Source organism: Peromyscus maniculatus, chromosome 1 (assembly GCF_049852395.1).
Source record: "Peromyscus maniculatus bairdii isolate BWxNUB_F1_BW_parent chromosome 1, HU_Pman_BW_mat_3.1, whole genome shotgun sequence".
Classification (NCBI taxonomy): Eukaryota; Metazoa; Chordata; class Mammalia; order Rodentia; family Cricetidae; genus Peromyscus; species Peromyscus maniculatus.
The window spans coordinates 23,652,367-23,675,579 of record NC_134852.1 but is presented as its reverse complement, the minus strand read 5'-3'; the positions used below and the strand labels follow the sequence as shown (position 1 = coordinate 23,675,579).

Below are 23,213 nucleotides of genomic sequence, written 5' to 3'. Positions count from 1 at the left end.
AATGAAGTTTTGAAGTTTCTATAAACACATTTTTAAAATTTCTATTGCACCAAAGTCACAGAGTAAAAATTACTTAAATTTTCTTGTAGTTTTTTATGTTTAAAATGTTACAAGGATTGTTTTAAGCTGAGATTCCATAAAGCATATTGGAGATAGCTGATAATATATAACAAACTATAATAAAAGAAGCAAATATTTGATGACTCAAGACTTCAAGATTCAGAGTTGGAGAGATGATTCTGAGGTCAAGAGGACTGTAATGCCTTTGTAGAGGATCTGAGTTCAGTTCCAAGACACAAAGTAGGCAACTTATAGCAATATTTAACTGTAGCTCCATGAGAAGCAATGCGCTCTTCTGACCGCTGAAAGAACTGACACAGAAATATGGTAACACACACACACACACACACACACACACACACACACACACACACACACACTAAAACTACCTCCACTACTATTACCACTACTAATACTTCTATCAATTAATATCTAAAAAAATAAAAACCAACTCCAAATCAGTATCAGGATTTATTCTGTGACAACATCCAGTTATTCACATATACAAGAACAGGAAAATAAACCCCACTCTCCATCTATATATACAGTTTCAAGAATTTATTCCCATAGAAACAGCCCTAGAGGGAAACCGGCCATTTTCTCCTGGAATACTTTATCAAAGGCTTCAGCTTGTGCTACTGTAAAGTGATTCTTCCAGTCCCCAGTCGTGCCTAGAAAATGTGAAGCATACACATAGATACGTTAATGATGATCTCAACACTGCTCTCAGTCCTTCCTTCACAAGCTCTTACCATCCATTTGACAAGGACCACATGGTTAATAAAGGGGAAGTACCAGTGACTTCCTGGAGAACACATCTTACACCTTGAAAAATTATACATCAGACTTCTACCTCTGTGGCAATAATGTCTCCTCTTCTCCTATCTCATCACATCACCTACACCCTCTAATAGATTCCATACTAGCTCTACTTTTTAGATGTTCAGATTATTCCTGCTTCCCACTACACCTGCTTCCATCACACTGTCCAATCCAACAGAATTTCTAATCTTAATTATCCAAAGAGGTTTCAATTCTTCTTTTTAAATTTTAGTGGTTACTTGTAAAGGTTCTGCAAAACATGCAAGCAACTTTTAAAAGATCTTTTAAAATTAAGTTTAATTATATGTGTGTAGGTACACATGAATGCAGCTTCCTGCAGAGATTTGATGCATCAGATTCCCTTGAGCTAGAAATGCACACTGTTGTGAGCTGCATGCGAACATCAGGTGCAGAAGACCCAGATAACTGCCAACTGAGAACATCCCAAGATTTCTGTTTTCAATCAGCATGGTGTCTGTTAATGCATCAAGACCTACCTGATCTTTTTACCATATCTTTTTACCAGACTTTGGTTCTCATCACTCCATTCCTGTATGTCTTTAGGTTTGACATTAGAGATGGCAAACTGTGTAACTGCTTTCATTGAATTGTGTGTTCCTTCTTTCTAGATTGCTGATGCCTTCCATATACTCACTTTTTTCTTTTGTTTCCTATTTTATGCCCATGTGACCACCTTTTCCAATTTTCCTTCCATGTAGAACTCTGCAGGCCACATCCTTGTTGTATTTTATTTCATCAATGTGACACATTGATGAATTTCCTTTTGGTAAAGATGCCTGAAATATGTATCTAATATATTTAAAAAGCAAAATGTTTCTTTCATCAGCAAAGGATTCATTCATCAAATCATATCAGACACACAGTATATGCTCTGTGGAATTTTTGAAAGCATTCATGAATGAGTGAAGAAAATACTGGCCTTGTTTCCATTTTGCTGATGAGAAAAAATTAGTCCTTGAGATGTCACCCAGCAAGGTAGTGATGTATGTAGACTTGAAGCCAAAAAGACTGACTGTAGATATCTTCTTTTCCTTATCACATTTTATCCCTATGTTTCATATAAGTTAACTTTATATTCCCAGTGATATTACTAAATAAAATATAACATATTCAGAATTAAGTTGTAAGTATTGATACACCATATTCAAACAATATGCCATTAATTGATATTACTGTAAGAGTGTCATCTTTTAAGAAGTTAACTTGTAAGTTTCCATTGTTACTCTCAGCTTTCTTATATCTTCATTATTAGAACAAATTTCTCTATTGTTTCCCAGGGTACACCTGGCTCTTGATAAGCCAGACTGGATGCTGAGCTAACAGAGTCTCAGTAAATTCAATATAGCTGCCCACTTGTTTTGAATCAGTCCATATGAGAGATGCATGTATTTTCAGGTACACACATGAAGTTGTAAGTCAAATTCTGTCAAAATCCTGTGGCCCTTACAAGCATATATTTCTCTTCATTCATTCTTTCTAAAAATCTTCTCAAACTCTGGTGTATCAGAGGACAGGATAACTCTAAATCATTGTGGCTTAACTCTTGTTGGAAAGGAACTTCCTCAAAATCCTGGAAGAGGCAGGTCTCACAAAATAGTTGTTGTCCAGACCTTCCCTGTCTTTTTACTACCCTGCAGATAGTGGGCTTATCTCTAGGTCTTTATCCCACTTTGTCGCAGATTAATGCCTTCTATGGACACCAGGGAAAATGATTCATGGCTCAAGCATTCTATTTAGGAAACATCCATTGTGAAGTATTGAGGTCCAAAACCTTTGAAGTTTGTCTGAAGACCTTTCCTTCTTCATGTCTTCATTGTGACAATGTCTTTATAAAAGTTCTGTCAACTAAACAGTGGATACATGAGAATGACCATCTTTCCAATCTGTATTTCCTGCAGTATCTAAATATAGAATCATAATGATTAAAATTGTTTGTAGATAATTATTGCTTAAAGCTTAATACCAGATTCATTCCACCTAGCCAGATGATTGAGTCTCCCAGGTAAAAAGTCGCTCTTTAGAGTAGCTCTCCAGAGGTTATAAAAAGGTATTTGTCTTGGGTCCTGAGAAGAGCAACTAAAGGACAGTGAAAATAGGTCTAGAGAATTCTTCCTGCTCAAGACCAGTCTAACAGTTAGCAAAGCTGTTCATGCATTATGGTTTCGGGTATTAAGTATCTACTGGTAAGTATTTAAATTCATTTTAGTATTAATCTTTGACCTGTTCTTCCCTTCACAATTCTAAAAAAAGGAACCAATATGATATAGGAATTGAAAAGACCAACATTATCCTCATGCATCATATTCTTTGAAAAGTATTTCCCAGATATCTCTCTCAGCATCCTCTACAAAGAAGTCATGAATCAGGGCTGGGCAGGTAATGATGTTGGTCTCCTCCTTCAATGACCTGGTTTCCAGTGGACTCATGGATTATAATGAGTGTGAGTAAAAGAAAAATAATTCCCCAGAGTAAATGTTGTCTTTAAATGCAGAAGAAACAGATGTCATATATAATCACTATGATAAATTACAAAGAATTATGGTGAAAGATCAAGTTTTATGAGAGAATCACCATATATGATACATGAAAAATACAATATTTTGGTGAAAATTAACTAAAATCTCACTGTGGTCTCATCCTCGAAGAGTTTACATGGAAAAGAAGAAATGACAGTTGTCTTCATGGAATTGTATCCTTATTCTATTACATCTGCTCTATTGACCAAACTTTTACTTGTTAGTTTCCATAGCCTTTCCCTATTAAACAAGACCTTTCATTCCTTTTGGAATTTCATTGAAGCTTTTTATGTATTCATACTGTTTTACTTCTGCCAAATTCTGATTCATTACAGGAAATCCATGAATGGGCCAATTCTCTTCTTATGTGGGACTTTCACTTCTAGTACAGACAACTCTGTCTCCGCAGAGTCTGGAGCACAGCAGTCTGAGGTTATCTGTCAACAGCAGTGGATTCTCCAGAGGTCTTAGTCCATAGTGTATAGACAATGATATTCTTGAAGTGACATGTATATGTGCTCAAATCTGAGCCCAAACTTCCATTTGTGAGGACACCAGGAGTATTGAATTAAATGCAATCTGCTAACCACTTTAACTTAATTCTCAGTCTGTATACTCCTGATGTCTTCATATTCTATGACCTGATCCTTACAATCTAGGGTGAAGAAGGGTTGCAGGTTAAGGCTGAAGCATACAAATTATTGAAAGAAGAAAATTAAACCCATAACCATTAACTCTCCACTTGCTGAGTCTATATCCATTTTCTTTACTTATCCCCAAAGACCTGACATCTGATTCATTCCTTCTTCAATGCCAAGTCCCATCTTACCAATTATCTGCTAATAGGAAAAGGTGACATTCCAGGTCTGGTTCTTTTTTATACAGTGGCTCCTCAACTCTACAGCTATGGAACTACACCACAATCTGCTCCCAGCATAGAGAGGTAGCACAGACATAGAGAAGATGGATATTCCCATTCCTGGAGAGGCATTCAGAACAAACTGAGTAGCCCTGAGCCTGAAGCAATCCAAATTTAGGTTGGTAAATACCATCAGGTGTCACTCTGGTGAATAATTTTCTTAGTCTTTATTGGGTCTATACTCCGCCTGGTGTGGGATAGCAATCTTGGCATATTCAACATCTTTTCCAGCCATGAATGGAAGTGTTTTCTGTGATTATCATTGCAAATATATCTTTGGTTTCATGCACTACGTGTTTTCTTTAGATTTCTATGATACAGGGAGCCTTACTAAGCCTCATTGCAACACGTCTACCCTGTTGTTTTCCATTGAGGTTATTGGACACAGCCATCTGCAATCCCAGCATCCTCTCCCAAACAAATCAATTTTTTCCGAGCTACTGAAGCCCACATCATCACCATGGAATGAATCTTCTGTAAGGTCTGTGAGAAACTATCATGTATGAGCAATGACTTCTGAACCATTCCCTCTCTTTCCTAGAGTCTCACAGGAACAACATGCCCTCCACATGTCCTGACATCATTTAAAGCTCAAAAGCTTCTTCACCTTTTCTCAAGAGGTCCAAACCATTAGGAGCCATATCTTCTGTAATGAGACTGTAATTGGACATTTTATTTTCCTTCATGGCTTGGAAGGAACTGTACTTGAAGACCATATCCAGCTCATCTGGCTCTAATTTTTTTCCTAGGAAGTCACAAATCTTCTTTATGGTGCTTTTTGTGTCCTAAAAGAAGAAGAAACAAAAATGAAGGTTATCAAGAGAAAGCACTGAGAGAGCAGTTGCAGAGATGGGACCTATGGATGGAGGATGAAAAGAGGAAGTGCTGGCATTAAAGGTGTGCTCCACTGTACCCAACCTGCCCTGTGATGTTCAAAGAGACTTATAGAAATAATTCTAGACAATGATCCACAGGAAAGAAGAATATGTGCACAAAGAATTTAGAGAGGTTTATGTTTACACCATTTAAAACAGCACCTTATGGGTAAATGCGAATAATAGTTTTAAATTTCAGAAGACTGATATCAATAATTATTACTTGGAGGTACTTCTGGGAAATATTAGTTTGTTTCAAGTTTTACCTCATGCTGTAACTCAGAAGGGCATCACATTCACAGTCTTACTGCTTCAGATACCCATATTCTGGAATTACAGTTGTGAGCTACCACAACTGGGTTAATACTAAGAAATAGTCACAAGACCGCACAATCTTGTATTTTGCTTTGAATTCAATCCCTTTTCTGCTGAGGACAATTGTTAGAGCCATGCCATATTGCCTGCCTGAGTTAAGTTTCTGCTGTCCAGTATTGAGCCACTAACCAGAATCTTTTGACATGCTTGGACAAGTCCTGCGTTATTAGAAAATAACTTAACATTTCCTTATCTTTCTGCTACAGTAACCACAAGTAACAATGTTTTGTGGTTAGGTTGCTTGGTTGGGTTGTTTGGCAACTCAACAGTCCCCTGATCTTCTCCCAAAGAAAGTTTCCTGGTCTGCTTGCTATAAAACATACCTAAGAAAAATAAAATTTTTCATCTTGATCAGAATACTGTCCTTCTGTCAATTCTTTGTGTTTCTTGTCCCTTTCATTTGCCATTCCCCCTTCTAGGGTCTCTGCTGAAGATCCCGCTGGCTGGGGCACATTTCTGGGCTGGGGCACTTTTATTGGGGGTCTAAAGTTATTACTGTCTCAAAACTTTTATTATATATTTTATCACAGACTTAGTTAATATCTCATGGGAAGGTAAACAACCATGGCAATAACAGAAAAAATGTGTGGAATGGTTGGACAGAAAACATATGGGAAGCTGCACTACCATGCAACAAAGACATCTTAGTAAGGAAGCTTCCTGGGAAATACTGAATTTTATGAAGAGAAAGTAAAAGATTTTACAAAAGACAAAAGAGTCTTTTATATTGCTACTTATGTAGAAACTTTATGTTCCTGGATGATACCATTAAGAGATCCAATTCCTTTTGAATAATCCAATTTCCTGTTTTTGATGCTCCTTAATATTTTACATTAAAAATTATTTTTGACTCTTGCCTGGGAAGCATGTAGGCTGACTACAGATTTTTACCTTTCACTGTGCTCCTCCAGATCCAATTCCCCAGTCTCATGCCCAGTTATGCCACAGAAAATCTGTAGCAATTCCCCCAACATAAAATGGATTCCACAGATCTTCTAACTTCAGTCCTGTAATTCCTTTGCTCTACAAAAGCTTCTCAGTTTCAAGAGGTCCCATTGATTGATTGATTGTCTCAGTGTCTGCGCTACTGGTGTTATATTTAGGAAGTGATCTCCTATGCCAAGGCGTTCAAGACTATTTCCTACTTTCTCTTCTAGCAGGTTCAGAGTAGCTGGATTTATGTTGAGGTCTTTGATCCACTTGGACTTAAGTTTTGTGCACGGTGACAGATATGGATCTATTTGCAGCCTTCTACACGCTGATATCCAGTTATGCCAGCACCATTTGTTGAAGATGCTTTCTTTTTTCCATTGTACACTTTTGGCTTCTTTGTCAAAAATTATATGTCCATAGGTGTGTGGGTTAATGTCAGGGTCTTCAATTCGATTCCATTGGTCCACCTGTCGGTTTTTATGCCAATACCAGGCTGTTTTTATTACTGTAGCTCTATAGTAGAGCTTGAAGTCGGGGATTGTAATGCCTCCAGAAGTTGTTTTATTGTACAGGTTTCTTTTAGCTATCCTGGGTTTTTTGTTTTTCCATATGAAGTTGAGTATTGTTCTTTCCAGATCTGTGAAGAATTGTGTTGGTATTTTGATGGGGATTGCATTGAATCTGTAAATTGCTTTTGGTAAGATTGCCATTTTTACTATGTTAACCCTGCCTATCCATGAGCATGGGAGATCTTTCCATTTTCTGAGATCTTCTTCAATTTCTTTTTTCAAGGACTTAAAGTTCTTGTCATGTAGGTCCTTCACTTGCTTGGTTAGTGTTACCCCAAGGTATTTTATGTCATTTTTGGCTATTGTAAAGGGTGATGTATCTCTAATTGCCTTCTCAGCTTCTTTGTCCATTGTATATAGGAGGGCTACTGATTTTTTTGAGTTGATCTTGTATCCTGCTATGTTGCTGAAGGTGTTTATAAGCTTTATCAATTCCTGGGTGGAATCTTTGGGGTCACTCAAGTATACTATCATGTCGTCTGCAAATAGGGAAAGCTTGACTTCTTCCTTTCCAATTTGAATCCCCTTAATCTCCTTATGTTGTCTTATTGCTCTGGCTAGAACTTCAAGTACTATATTGAATAAATATGGGGAGAGTGGACAGCCTTGTCTCGTTCCTTATTTTAGTGGAATTGCTTTGAGTTTCTCTCCATTTAATTTGATGTTGGCTGTTGGTTTGCTATATATTGCCTTTATTATGTTTAGGTATGTTCCTTGTATTCCTGATCGCTCCAAGACTTTTATCATGAAGGGGTGTTGGATTTTGTCAAATGCCTTTTCTGCATCTAGTGAGATGATCATGTGGTTTTTTTCTTTGAGTTTGTTTATATGGTGTATTACATTGATGGACTTTCGTATGTTGAACCACCCTTGCATCCCTGGGATAAAGCCTACTTGATCATGGTGGATAATTGTTCTGATGTGTTCTTGGAGTCTGTTTGCCAGTATTTTATTGAGTATTTTTGCATCAATGTTCATGAGGGAGATCGGTCTGTAGTTCTCTTTCTTTGTTGCATCCTTGTTTGGTTTAGGAATCAGGGTAATTGTAGCCTCATAGAAGGAGTTTGGTAATGTTCCTTCTGTTTCTATTATGTGGAACAATTTAGAGAGTATTGGTATTAACTCCTCTTTGAAGATCTGGTAGAATTCTGCGCTGAAACCATCTGGTCCTGGGCTTTTTTTTGGTTGGGAGACCTTTAATGACTGTTTCTATTTCCTTAGGGGTTATTGGACTATTTAAATAGTTTATCTGGTCTTGATTAAACTTAGGTATGTGGTATCTATCCAGAAAAATGTCCATTTCTTTTAGGTTTTCCAGTTTTGTGGAGTAGAGGTTTTTGAAATATGACCTTATAATTCTCTGGATTTCCTCAATGCCTCAATGTCTGTTGTTATGTCCCCCTTTTCATTTCTGATTTTGTTGATTTGGATTCTCTCTCTCTGTCTTTTGGTTAGTTTGGATAAGGGCTTGTCTATCTTGATGATTTTCTCAAAGAACCAACTCTTTGTTTCATTAATTTTTTGTATTATTCTCTTAGTTTCTATTTTATTAATTTCACCTCTCACTTTGATAATTTCCTGGCGTCTATTCTTCCTGGGAGACTTTGCTTCTTCTTGTTCTAGAGCTTTCAGATGTGCTGTTAATTCACTAGTGTGCGATTTCTCCAACTTCTTTATGTGGGCATTTAGTGCTATGAATTTCCCTCTTAACACTGCTTTCATAGTGTCCCATAAGTTTGGGTATGTGGTGTCTTCATTTTCATTGATCTCTAGGAAGTCTTTAATTTCTTTCTTTATTTCTTCCTTAACCCATTGGTGATTCAGTTGAGCATTATTCAGTTTCCATGAGGTTGTAGGTTTTCTGTAGTTTTTGTTGTTGTTGAAATCTAGCTTTAAACCATGGTGATCTGATAGAACACAGGAGGTTATTCTGATTGTTTTGTATCTGTTGAGATTTGCTTTGTGGCCAAGTATGTGGTCGATTTTAGAGAAAGTTCCATGGGGTGCTGAGAAGAAAGTATATTCTTTCTTGTTAGGATGAAATGTTCTGTAGATATCTATTAGGTCCAATTGGGGCATGACATCGGTTAAGTCCTTTATTTCTCTGTTAAGTTTCGATTTGGGAGATCTGTCCAGTGGTGAAAGTGGGGTGTTGAGATCTCCCACTATTAATGTGTGGGGTTTTATATGTGGTTTAAGCTTTAGTATTGTTTCTTTTACATATGTGGGTGCCCTTGTGTTTGGGGCATATATGTTCAGAATTGAAACTTCATCTTGGTCGATCTTTCCTGTGACGAGGATGTAATGTCCTTCTTGATCTCTTTTGATTGATTTTAGTTTGAAGTCTATTTTGTTGGATATCAGGATGGCTACCCCTGCTTGTTTCTTAAGACCATTTGATTGAAAAGTCTTTTCCCAGCCTTTTATTCTTAGGTAGTGTCTACCTTTGAATTTGAGATGTGTTTCTTGTATGCAGCAGAAAGATGGGTCCTGCTTTGGTATCCATTCTGTAAGTCTATGTTTTTTTATAGGTGAATTAAGTCCGTTGATATTAAGGGATATTAATGACCAGTGATTCTTCATCCCTGTTATTTTTGGTGGTAGTGTGTGTGTACTTCTCTTCTTTGGGGTTTACTGTTGTGGCTTTATCTATTGCCTGTGTTTTCAAGTGTGTATCTGACTTCCCTCGGTTGGAATTTTCCTTCTAGTGCTTTCTGTAGGGCTGGGTTTGTGGATAGGTATTGTTTAAATCTGGCTTTGTCTTCGAATGTCTTGTTCCTTCCTTCTATGATGATTGAAAGTTTTGCTGGGTATATTAATCTGGGCTGACATCCATGGTCTCTTAGTGTCTGCATTACATCTGTCCAGGTCCTTCTGGCTTTCAAAGTCTCCATTGAGAAATCGGGTGTTATTCTGATGGGTTTACCTTTATAGGTCACTTGGCCTTTTTCCTTGGCTGCTCTTAATATTCTTTCTTTATTCTGTACATTTAGTTGTTTAATTATTATGTGTCGAGGGGACTTTTTTTTGGGGGGGGGTCTAGTCTGTTTGGTGTTCTATGGGCTTCTTGTATCTTCATAGGCATTTCCTTCTTTAAGTTGGGAAAGTTTTCTTCTATAATTTTGTTGAATATATTTTCTGTGCCTTTGAGTTGGTATTCTTCACCTTCTTCTATCCCTATAATTCGTAGGTTTGGTCTTTTTATGGTGTCCCAGATTTCTTGGACATTTTGGTTCATGACTTTGTTGGCTTTAGTGTTTCCTTCGACTGATGGAACTATTTCTTCTACTGTATCTTCAATGCCAGAAATCCTCTCTTCCATCTCTTGCATTCTGTTGGTTATACTTGCATCCGAAGTTCCTGATCTTTTACTCAGGTTTTCTATTTCCAGCATTCCCTCTGTTTGTGTCTTTTTTATTTTTTCAATTTCCCTTTTCAGTTCTTGGACTGTTTCCTTTGTTTGTTTCATTGCTTTTTCATGATTTTCTTTCAGTGCTTTATTGTTTTCTTCCAGGATTTTAATGTTTTCTTCCAGGACTTTATTGTTTTCTTGGAGGGCTTTATTGTTTTCTTCTAATTTGTTTGCCCTTTCCTCTAGTTGTTTACAGCATTCTTCCAATTTTCTTGTCTTTTCCTCTACACAAGCCTCTACCTTCTTCATGAAGTTACTCATAAGGCTACTTTCTTCTGCTTCTTCCAATTTTTGGTGTTCAGGTCTAGATGTTGGAGGCGAGCTAGGTTCTGGTGATGCTATATTGCTCTTCGTTTTGCTGTATGTACTTCTGCTTTGACGTCTGCCCATCTCCTTGTGGTTTCTTCTTGGTCTTATCAGTGTACTTGTTTCACAAAGAGCTGACAGACTCAGGAAGACTCTCTCTCTTGTCCAAAAGGGAGTTCTCTTGTCCAACTCTTTGGTCCAGAAGGGAAGTCAGGGGCAAGCTCTGGTCCAGAATGGCAGTCGGGGACAGGCTGGGAGCTGGGGGCCGGTCTCTAAGTCTCAGGAAGTGGCTGGGGTCTTGGGCAGATGGGCGTGGGGGCAGGGCGCGGAGACTGCAGGGGCTGCCGGGGGCTTGGAAAAGGGGATCCCTCCTGGTGGGGCTAGAAGGGGAACTGCCCGGTGGCCAGAACCTGGTGCCAAGTTGAGCAGGTCCTCCCGGGGTGGCTGGTGGCCAGGGATGGGGTCCGGGCTGGACCCAGGCACTCACCTCTGGTCCAGAAGGGAAGTCGTCAGGGGCAGGCTGGGAGCTGGGGGCCGGTCTCTAAGCCTCAGGAAGTGGCTGGGGTCTTGGGCAGATGGGCATGGGGGCAGGGCACAGAGACTGCAGGGGATGCCAGGGGCTTGGAAAAGGGGATCCCTCCCGGTGGGGCTAGAAGGGGAGCTGCCCGGTGGCCAGAACCTGGCACCAAGCTGGGCAGGCCTCTCAGGGGTGGCTGGTGCCCAGGGATGGGGTCCGGGTTGGACCGGGTACTCACCTCTGGTCCAGAAAGGAAGTCGTCGGGGGCAGGCTGGGAGCTGGGGGCCGGTCTATAAGTCTCAGGAAGTGGCTGGGGTCTTGGGCAGATGGGCGTGGGGGCAGGGCGCGGAGACTGCAGGGGCTGCCGGGGGCTTGGAAAAGGGGATCCCTCCCAGTGGGGCTAGAAGGGGAGCTGCCCGGTGGCCAGAACCTGGTGCCAAGTTGGGCAGGTCCTCCCGGGGTGGCTGGTGTCCAGGGATGGGGTCCGGGCTGGACCCAGGCACTCACCTCTGGTCCAGAAGGGAAGTTGTCGGGGGCAGGCTGGGAGCTGGGGGCCGGTCTCTTAGTCTCAGGAAGTGGCTGGGGTCTCGGGCAGATGGGCGTGGGGGCAGGGCGCAGAGACTGCAGGGGCTGCCGGGGGCTTGGAAAAGGGGATCCCTCCCGGTGGGGCTAGAAGGGGAACTGCCCGGTGGCCAGAACCTGGTGCCAAGTTGGGCAGGTCCTCCCGGGGTGGCTGGTGGCCAGGGATGGGGTCCGGGCTGGACCCAGGCACTCACCTCTGGTCCAGAAGGGAAGTCCGAAAACCTTTTTTTTTTTTAATTAGACAAAATGGGGAAAATTCTCGGTAACAATCCCTTCTACACTATCAATATGTATTACTCATATTGGTTAATAAAGAGCTGACAGACCAGGAGCTGGGCAGGAAGTTAGGCAGTAAAACCAAATTGAGAATGATGGGAAGAAGGAGAACAGATTCAGGAGTGCTCCCAGCTAGCTGATCAGGAAGCAAGACATGTTAGAAGACACGTAAATCCATGAGGCACTTGACAATACATAGATGAATAGAAGTGGTTTATTTTAAAGTTAAGAATTATCTAGTAACAAGCCAGAGCTATCAGCTGTGTAATTATAGATCACATTCAGCCTCTGAGTTGGTTATTTTTGACCAGGTAGTTGGGACAGGAAACTTCCAATTATATAGTCTTACCTGCAAGATATGCTAAGGCAATGATGCCACAAAACTCAGGAGAGTAGCCAAGAAATGCTTGATTTTACTTAAGGCCTACTCTATGAGATGGAACACATAGCTGACACTGCTTTGTTGACCAGAGACTAGATAGCCTGGGGACCTAGGGTAAAATCAAATCATCTTGGTCTGAAAACTTAGTGACAAAGTGACTCCATGGTGTTCTGCTGTGCTCAGATTAGTGCCTTGTACTGCCGGCATCAGAGTAGATTTCTCCCAAAGCAGTTGGGAAGAAAAATAGAGATCCACAGACAGAGCATACACAGAGTTTGAGATACTTTTGAAAATCATTTCTAAGTGGTATGTCTCCACCAAATCTCTCACTTTGGAGCATAGACAACTCTTCAGAAGAAGGAAAGGGGAGTTAGAGGCAGAGAAGAGGGAGGACACTAAGAAAACATGACCATCCACATCAACATAAGAAAACTCCACAGACTGGAGAAGAATGCATAGTGACACACCAGTCTCCACCAATCCTCTGCTTATATGTTAGGGTCTACAGTTTAGTGATTTTGTGGTCTTCCTTGATATTTGAGCATGTGGGTCTCTGCTTGTGCCTTCTCTTGTGCTGTTTTTATTCTGTTGGTTTATCTTGTCCAATTTTGAGCTAATAATATTATTTCATCAGATTGTACTTCATTTTGTAATATTTTTGAAAAATGAATGAATGAAAATCTAGCGAGTAGGTTAAAGGATAACAATGGAACTGCCATTTATACCTGCTGGCAGAGGGAAAATCCACTGTCTCCAATGAAATGACATTGGATATATCAACCAGTCCAGGAGAGTCTTCATGTGCTGCAGTAGATGACCAACATGTAATGGACTCCAGAGTTTTATTTCTCTCTCTGTGTGTGTATGTGTGTGTGTTTGTATGTGTGTGTGTTTGTGTGTGCACACACGTGTGTGCTTTTATTTGGTTGTATTTCATTGCAGTTCAGTGTTTTTTCTTTTGGTTATTGTTTTATTTTGTTTTCTTTGAGGGGAAATTGTTTTTTGTTTTTCAGAAGGAATTTAAGGTTGTGTTGGTAAGGAGGAGAAGAAAATTTGGAAGAAATTTTGGGAGAGAAAGAATATGATTAAAATACGTTTAAATTTAAAATATGTTTTAAATTATAAAAAATATAAGATAAATAAAAATGAAAACAACGAATTTACAGATTTTAGTAACCTTCATCATCACCAGAATCTACTTCTGAAAGCTCAACAATGGCTGTAAGACTACTTCTTTTTCTCCTTAAGTAAATTTTTTGAACTATTGTAAGGATGGGTAAGTGTTTTCTCTGACAGACTGCACAAGTTTTTTCTTGTTCAGTAAAAAGTACGATTGATATTTTTATTTGTGATATATAAATGATGGTTATCTTTTACTGTTAGCTTCCACACTACTAAAGCTTTTGAGTTGCTGAACAAATGTGAATATTTTTGGGCTTATATGCTTGGTGTCATTATTATGTGTCCATCAGTAGAGGGAGAAATTTTTTAACTAAATGAAAATAAAATACACAAATGAACTTAAAATTATTTGAATTAATGGTCTTATGAATCAGTCTCTTTTAGCCAAGGTTGACCTCAAACCCACCATACAAAGAAGGATAACCTAGAACCCGTGACTCCAACTCTCTCTCTCTCCCAGTGCTAGTTTTGGAGTCATGTGATGCCTTGCCAAGATATATCTTTAATTTTCAAAATAATAGATATTTTAGACACATACACAGTACTTGAACATATTGCTACCTGTCTGTGGGGCATTTCAATGAAATGAAACCTGAAATGATCTGATAAGGATATGGCCTATCAGTCTATTTAGACATATGCCATTACTTAATGTTGAAACATTTTAGACATTCTCTACTAAGAGTTTTGAAATCTCCAGTGTATTCTAGCCCACCATGCAGAACCCCCTGTACTGCAGAGCACAGGACACAATCATCCCTGACTGGCTGCATCTTGTACATTCCTGGTCAGATGTGTGTATCACTCAGTTCATGTGACTTCAGCTCCTGTGCTCTTCCAGGATTCACAGATGGATTTCCTGCCATTGTCCCTCTTCTTGTCATCAAGGGGGGATGGCATACATTTGGCACAACAGTGGAATGAAAGTGCTTTACCTATTCCCCACATACTACTGGGTTTTAAAGTTACTAAATGTGTTGCATAGACAGAATTACAAAACCTATAGCACAAGTGTGAGCTACCCCATCCTTCTCCAGGGTTGATAAGGTAAAGATGTGGGTGATGGATAAGGCAACTGCAGAGAAAATTTCAGGTGCATGTCAATAAAGGACCTAGGACATAATTTCACTTTTATTGACTCTTTATGAATCTAAAAATGACATGGGGATACTGAGAAATATGGGGTGCTACACTGGGTGAGTTTGTGAGAGGCTCTGTGATTGCTGTAAGAATGACAGTTACCTTTTTTATGTCTTCATAGCTCAATAGCAGGAAGTTGTCTCTTTCTCTCATGGATAGCCAGGCACGGGTGTGCTCAAACCATGATCCATATGCCACTGTGGGAATCAAAGTGGAAAGCATTGCTTATAAAGAATGAAAGTCATGTCTTCCTGATATTTTTCTCCTTTCTGCAAATGGCAGACTGCTTTACAAAGAAAAATGAAACTAGTATTTAAAATATACAATGTAACATTGGACACATACATACAGATAATGAGCTGATTAAATCAAGTTCATTATTAATTCATCATCTTACAGATTTACCCCTGATGCCTCATGGAGGCATCCTTCTTATGGGCTTTAGCAAAAGAGGCATGTTTTGGGGAAAAGCTGTCATACCAATACAGTAAGCCAGAGAGGTTTTGGCATGGCTACAGTTGGTCTTTATAGTGCTATCATGTCTAAAGAACTATCTTAATCCTTTCTAAGGGATATCTCCTCACCCTGGCATCCACCTCTAAGCTTCCACCACATCTCAATAGTGACTCTTCAATACCCTGGCATCATAAACACAGACTACTAGAGACCTTGCAGGCATAGAATTCCACCTTCACCCATGTGGTATGACTCATCCCTAACAGGCTTGAGGGAAAAATTGGCCCAAATCAGTAAAAAAAGATACTTTGTAAAAGCCAACCTGGTCTGCTTAAGGGCCTTAGAAAAAGCAGCTGAGACATGATCTGGGGATCACCTGGACCAATGAGTGGCAGCCAATTCACACAAGCAGATGCATATTACTGTGACCTTCTCCCAGGCTGGGGTGGAGGGTGTGTAAGACTTGCTTCTTTCTGAATAAACTGGGTTTGTTTTTTTCCCCATTCTCCCAGAGGATATATCATTGACTCTGTGCCTACTTGCCACCATCCCCCAGGGGAACAATAGCACAAGACCCAAAAGCTTCATTTACATTCCTAGGGCTATTGTGATGTTTTCTCAACAGTCACAGTGTCTTCATTGTTCCTGGGTTAGGCATTTGTTTGTTCATTGTTTCTCTTTCTCAGCTGTCATTGCATATCTGCATTGTTCATGATTACTTGAAGAACTAACTAAATCAAGTGAGGAGTGAAGTAAAGATTTAAGCAAGGGTCAGAGCAGTAGGACACATGAATGCAAGGAATCTAAGATTTGATTGAAAGCTGGGGGTAAGTGATCTACAGAGAAGTAATAGAGAGAAATAAACTTCATAATACAACACAGAATTGGGCTACTTAAAGAGATTTAAAGCTGGGTTCAGGTGATGACTCAGAGGAAATCATTTGCCATGCATGTGTGAGGACCTGAGTTTGAATCCACAGGAACCATTCAAAGATGATAACTCAGTTTCTTTTTGTTACCCTAGTGCTCCTTCAATGACATGGAAGGTGGAGACAGGAGAATGTCCAGAAAGAAGATTGGGACCAGCTAAGCTGGCAAACACAGTGATGAACAAGAAGAAAGAGATTTTGTCTCAAACAGGGTAGAAATTAAGGCTCAACACCTGATGTTGTTGCTTGCCTTCCACATTCAAGTTTTGGCACAAGAACTGCCACATTCACACATTTATAGCCACACTATTGTAAACACACATACCTATTCACAATCAAAGAAAACCTAAAAGCCAAGTCAAATATGGTATACACCTGCAATACTAAAACTTGCGATGTCAAGACAAGAGAAGACCAGAGGTTCAATGTCATATTCCAGTACATAGAGAATTTGTGGCCAATCTGGGATACAACAGATCCTGTCTGAAAACAAACAAAAAAGCCAAAACCATTTTAGGGAGAGCACTAAAAACAAGCTAATGACATATATGTAGCTGGAAATTAACAGTGGTTCTGTCTTGGAAGTCATTTTAAAAGATAAGTGTTTATTTGGAAGCAGGTATTAAAAAGAATATATCAACAAGCCTGCCTCTGTCTTAGTATGTAGACAAGGATGGTCTTGAACTATTGATTCACTTGAATCCATCCCATGAGTATTGTGAAGACCTGCATAAGACTGGTCCCTAAAATACTCTATCAAGGGGAGAGAAAGTGCTCCCAAGTATCCACCACTTTCCTGTGCCTTCATGAGCGGTCAAGTGTAGTTAGGGGACAGGGCTCATGACACACCTTTCCTTCCACAGTCTATAGGCAGTTAGTGGTAGCTGGTGGAGGGAGAGGTATTTTTTTCAGTATAGGAGTTAGTGGTGAGAAACCCATGTTCCTATAAATGACTCCTTCCCTGTGCTCCAGTAAGCAACCCCAATGGACCTCACTGGGTCACAAACACACACATGCAGAAAAGGGACATGGAAGTAGAAAGCAGAGTTAATTGGGAAGAGGAAAAAGATCAGCAAAAGTGGAAACAGCAGAAGAGAGGATAGTGGGCCATTAAATTTAACAAAATTACCTGCACATATGTATCAAAATGTCATAATGAAACTTGTTATTATATATAATTATTATAACTCAATAAAAGTTAAACTATATGCAAAGTTCTAAGAATCCATGCCTATAATACTTTTGTGACAATAAAGAAAATAGTATTTACAGTATTTGTTAAGATGTGTCTTAACAAAACAGTGAACAGTCAGGATAATTATGGGAAGCCAATAAAAAAAAGACTAAGAGAAACCACAACAGACTTGTGTGGTAGGAACATGCATATTTGTTTTTGTTTCTGCTGCTGTGGTAAAACATCATGAACAAAGGCAACTTAAGTAAGCAGAGAGAGCTTAATTTTGGCTTATGATTCTAGAGGGCTAAGAATAAATAATGGGAGAAAAGAGGCAATGGTAACAAGTGGCAGGCAGGGCTATAGCAGCAGAAAGCTGTGATATCATCTCCTCCACTACATCCAGGAAGTAGAGGCAAGCATCTGGAAGTGACTTAAGAACTTAACTTTTTGATGTGGATGTAGGGGAGTACTCCTTCAGTGCTAGTGGTACTGCAAACTTGTACAAGCCACTTTGGAAATCAATATGGAGGTTTCTCAGAAAACTGAGAATCAATCTACCTTAAGACCCAGTGATACCTTATTATTGGGCATATACCCAAAGGATGCTCAATCTTTCCATAAGAACAGTTGTTCAACTATGTTCATGACAGGGTCATTCACAATAGCCAGAGCATGGAAACAACCTAGGGGCTCCTCAGCCACACAATGGACAAAGAAAATGTGGTACATTTCCACAAAGGAGTGTTACTCAGCTGTTAAAATAAATTACATCAGGAATTTTGAAGGCACCTGGAGGAACCAGAAAAAAAAACATCCTGAGTAATGTATCCCAGACACAGAAAAACAGACATGGTATGTACTCATTCAAGAGTGGATACTAGCTGTAAATAAATGATAACCATGCTACAATCCACAACTCCATAAAGACTAGGTAACAAGGAGAGCCCAAAGTGTATGGTGATGTACTGATGTCCCTGGGAAGGTAAAATAGAAGACATCTCCTGGGTTGACTGGGATGGGAACATGATAGATTGGGTTGGGGGCATGGTTGGAGTGGGAGAGTAATGAAAGAAACATCTTGATGGTGGGCGTTTGGGGTCAGGTAGAAACCTGATAAGAGAAACTCCCATGAATCTACAAGGATGACTCAAGCTAAGACTATTAGCAATAGTGGGTAGGTAGTCTGAACTACCCACATTGTCATCAGAGAGTCTTCGTCCAGTGACTGAAGAAACCAGATAGAGAGACACACTGGGCCTAGTTCAGGAAATCCTGTTGAAGAGACAGAGGAAAGATTGGATGAGCCAGGTGGCTCAAGGTCATCACAAGGGTACCCACAGAAACAAATGACATGGGCTCATAGGAGCTCATAGTCTCTGGACTCACAGCTAGGAAGCCTCAATGGAACCAACCTAGGGCCTCTACATGACACATGTGTAGCTTGATATGCTTGTGGGACTCCTAGTGCCAAAAGCAAGGCCCATCCTTATTTCTTTGGCTGACTTTTAGGAACCTATTCCTCATAGTGGTTTATCTTGTCCAGCCTAAATACAAGGAGATTAGCTCTACCTGAACTTGATATGCCATGCTTTGTTGACACCCATGCTGAGGCCTGCCCCTTTCTAAACAGAAACAGAGAAGTGGATTGGTGTGTAGGGTGGGGAAAGTGGTGCATGGAGGGGATTGGAGGGAAGGAGGGAGGGGAAACTGGTCAGGAGACAGAATACATGAATAAATTTAATTAATAAAGAATTTATAACATCTCAAAGCCCACACTCAGTGATGTACCTCCTGCAAGGTTGTACCTCATGAATCTTCTGAAACAGTGCCATCAAGTGGGAAACAGGTGTTCAAATGTCAAGGTCAATTTGAGGCATTTCTTATTCAATACCACCAATTATAACACCTACCTTAATACTGGAAAGACCAGATACTCCAAACATTGTTGGGATGATGTGTTATGGGCAAGCTGTGGCTGTGTCTGTTGTGTAGTGTTGTGTGAAAACAGAAAGACTTCACAATTAGGTTCAAAATGGTGATGAGACTTGGAACCACATATTGGTTGACTACAGATAGATACGATGTAGCCAAGTGAAGACTACAGAATATACTAAAGTCTAGGGATGTAACCAAGTTAAATAAAATACATGATCATGAGAATGAGCACCAGCATTAAATTGATGGAACATGGTATTAGGTGCTTTAGTCTTAGAACTCAAGAAATGGATGCCTTAGGAACGGAGCTTCAACATTGTCCCTGGCTATATAGAATTCAAGACCAACCTGAATTATATCTCTCCTTGTCATTAATATGTCTCAGAGCCTCCCCCAAGTCCTATATTTAACAGGACACTCACCATTTCCTTTGATGAATCATTCAAAATAAGTTGTCATTGACTCTGGATTCTTAACAAATTTTGTCTTACTCCAGAAAAAATAACCAGACACAAGAACATCTCTGGGATTTCTGATGACATAGATTATCTTAAATAGAAAAACATGTACATGATGGTCAACATAGCCATTCCAAACCTTTTAACTTGCACAATTTATATGAAATGTCAATCAGATATCCATGAGGTTTCTAAAAACTTTATTTTTATTTGGACAAAACTTTACATAAGTGCAAATATCTATAGTGAGAATCCTCTTTTATAAATTTATTTCATTTACTAACATGTAACTGCACAATTATACAGGTCACTAACACGTTAAAAAACAGAACAACTATAACAAAAATCCAAGGCTGATACCATATTTGTAAAGATCAATGTCTTACAGTGTGAAAAACAATCCATCCATTCTGAAAGAACATCTTATATACTCAGAGGTGAGTACTGTGTAAATCTATCTGCAATATGCAAACCTAATTGTTGTCCACAACTCTAACTACCAAATGTAATTTCAGAGAATCATTGTGCAGATCTCAAAGCTAGTGTGTCATTGCACAATAGTGAACACAAAGACCTACAGGGAACTCAGAAATGCAGAGAGTCGGAGAAATAGACTTTACCTGGGAAAAGCATAACAATTGGTTATGCAATTCCAAATGCTCAACCCTGAAAACATACATACAAGTAACATTTTATATACTGAGCAGATTATATTTAAATATTGAGAAATAAGTAGATACATATACAGATGTAACAACAATTAATGAAAGAAGACTGCAAATTTGAAAGAGAGAAAGGAGTAAACCTTGGAGAGAGGAAGAAGGGGGAATGATGTATGTATTTATGTTATGATCACAAACAATAAAAGAAACTAATTAAAAATAATAATTTTAGTAAAAGGAAATTCATATTTTGTGCCAATGCTCTGTGTAACATTATTCTAGAATTCAACTCTTTAGACTACAATTTCTCCAGCTAAGATTTTTCCAAATCCACATAACACACATACATATGTCACAACTTTACTGTGATATTATTAAGAGAGATAATAATTCTACATTTGTATTTGTATTTTAAGTATAAAATATTTTAAGTTCCATGGTGCAGAAACTGCCCGAAAGCTTTTTTACAAACTAGAAACTGTGATAGGTCAGAACCTGCATACTGTGTTCCCCTCTGGAAATCCTCTATCTGTGGTGTGGGGGATTCCTGTGGCTACTGATCTCAATGGACAGCTAGATACATTAACACACAGTGGTTACATCTGAGCCATAACTGCTGAACAATCTCCATGATTAGAACACTGATGCCTGGTCAGTCTGCTTCTTCTATGAGCAACCCTGTCTGGGGTGATTCACATACTGCTCATGGGATACATATATCCATGTATATATATGTAGAATCACAATTAGCTAATTGAGTTTGATGATGTCAAAACAGTAATGTCCAGTGCACACTAGAGTTTGCCCTCTGCTTAACCTGTATGTGTAGTTCCTGAATGCTCTAGTTGATATTTCACATTCTTTCATATATCTGCCCAGGATCACCATGTGGTACTGGACATTCTGGTATTCTGATGAAGTCTGAGGAGGAGACACATCTGCATCATTTAGTTAGTGCATGAGAATCTCATGTTCCTACCCACAACCTACACAATCTGAGTACATTTCATCAAGAGCTCCAGGGCCCATCAAGGTAGATGAAGTTCAAAGAACATTTGGTCAAAGATTTCTCAACCACTGGACACTGACCTTGGCCTTGGAACTGAAGAAAGACTTGGGGAAAATATGGAAGGGAAGGTGGGAGGTGATGAGGCGTGGTCCTTCCTTATTGATTAATAGTGGATATGCTCCTTAACTCTCCAACCAGGGTGAGCGGTCCCAGATAGGCACAGATTGGATCCAATTGGGATCCCCCTTGGTCTGAATCAAGCAGACAATCTCAATCAGCCAGTTAGTTCCTGAAGAAGGAACACTCATTTCAACAGTACTTGTTAAAAAGCCTCAAGTAGAAAATTGTACACCTGTACAATTTACAGTGCAGCTGTTTCCAAGCACACAGGCCTGTGGTGTTCACAATGTTCACATGCTCTAAGTACAATGTATATTCATCCGGCTTATTGCTAATGCTTCACTATACTCAATTAACTCCACCTAAATGTCCCCTCAAGTCCTGGGCCATCATCATTCTACATTCTGGTTCTTTGAGTTCTACTATCCCAGATACTTCACAGGGATGTAATTTTGGACTCTGTCCTTGAGACTAGCTCCTTTCTTTTCATACAAAGCAATTGAGATGCATCCATGCTGCAATATGTGTATGAGTACTGCTTCTCATTAAGTGAATAAATCCCCTTCTGTCCATTTTCCACACACACCTGTATTTATGATTACATGTTCACTTGTTTTTGGGTATTTCTCTAGCTCTCTTCTCTGGGTCATTGTATGAATCTTCTTCATGCATTCCACCGCCCTGCCACCCAGCAAACAACCCTACCCAAAGCCCATGCTGCTTCTTTATGGTTCCTTGAGTTTTGAGACTGTTTTCACTCTTTGGAAAAGATCCATGGTAATTCTTCTACCTGACATTGTCCTCTCCTCCACATATTCTTACATCCATTACTTTTACCTTGGTGCTGTTTCTTCTGTTTATTTACCTCATTTTTCCCTTCCACTCTCCTCCACATGAGACAGAACAATGCCAGAGCCTTAGGATCTACTGACATTGCTTGCATGGCCTAGATGAGCCTCTCCCCACACAGACCAGGCTGGTGTTCTTTCTCTGAGTGAAATGCACTCACAAACAGCAATCCATGCCCACAAAACATTTTAAACATCAGATATATAGAGCACACCACTCATCACCCAAATGAATGAGGATCAAAGCCTTATCCTTCCTCATACACTTCAAGAGCACTCTCAGTAACAGTTCTTACCTGATTTAGGGTAAGTCAGTATGACTGTGTCTTCATCTCTGAACACAAACTTATTGTGAATTTCTTCAATTATTTCTTTTTCATACTCTATAATAGGGAAAGGTATCCCTTCAAACCAAAGATAGTCTGACATGTCAAAGAGATCTTTGTGGGTGCTGTTAGGATACAGCTTTAGCCACCTTTTCAGCTTCTGGCAAATGTTGAGAGGTGATCTTTATAGTGTAGGCAAAGAAATTATTAACACTCCACAGTTCCTTGTAAGTCTAAGTACTTACAGGAAGAAATAATGTAATAATCAGTCAAAGGTTGTTGTGTTAAGCAATTGTGAACACATTCAGAGATCATTCTGCAATATTCATGATCCCAAACCAGAAACTCAATAACCAGTACTAGGACATAAAAATGGGCTTTAATTTAAAACATTTTCTAATACAAT

The 23,213-nt window shown here is 39.5% G+C and overlaps 1 pseudogene across 1 annotated transcript; it reads right to left on the bottom strand.

Moving 5' to 3' along the window:
• Window positions 1–518: 518 nt before the first annotated feature.
• LOC102913397 (sulfotransferase 2A1-like) lies at window positions 519–22,969 on the bottom strand (annotated as a pseudogene). Its single transcript, XR_013051230.1, has 6 exons — window positions 22,778–22,969; window positions 21,594–21,802; window positions 19,807–19,933; window positions 14,990–15,084; window positions 4,946–5,123; window positions 519–731 (listed from the first exon to the last, which is right to left on the bottom strand). The product of XR_013051230.1 is annotated as a sulfotransferase 2A1-like (transcript).
• Window positions 22,970–23,213: the final 244 nt, after the last annotated feature.